Source organism: Rhea americana, unplaced genomic scaffold (assembly GCF_003343005.1).
Source record: "Rhea americana isolate MKP2758 unplaced genomic scaffold, rheAme1 scaffold_22, whole genome shotgun sequence".
Lineage (NCBI taxonomy): Eukaryota > Metazoa > Chordata > Aves > Rheiformes > Rheidae > Rhea > Rhea americana.
The window spans coordinates 7,301,093-7,301,297 of NW_028186329.1; positions in this window are offsets into that span (position 1 = coordinate 7,301,093).

The window sequence follows — 205 nt, forward strand, 5'->3', positions numbered from 1 at the left end:
ATTCCCGAAAGAAGACTTCCATAAAAAGTCCGGGAATGTAATAACCGGGGAACACGCGGGCGCCGAGCGCGCCCAGGTGCAGAGCCCATTGCCGCAAGCGTCCGAAGTAAAAATAAAATGTGAATTTAGAGGAGCCAGTCAGGGAAAAGCAAGCCTGTCCGAGGTGAGGGGAACGAGCGGGAGCAGAGCGGGAGGGCGCCGAGCG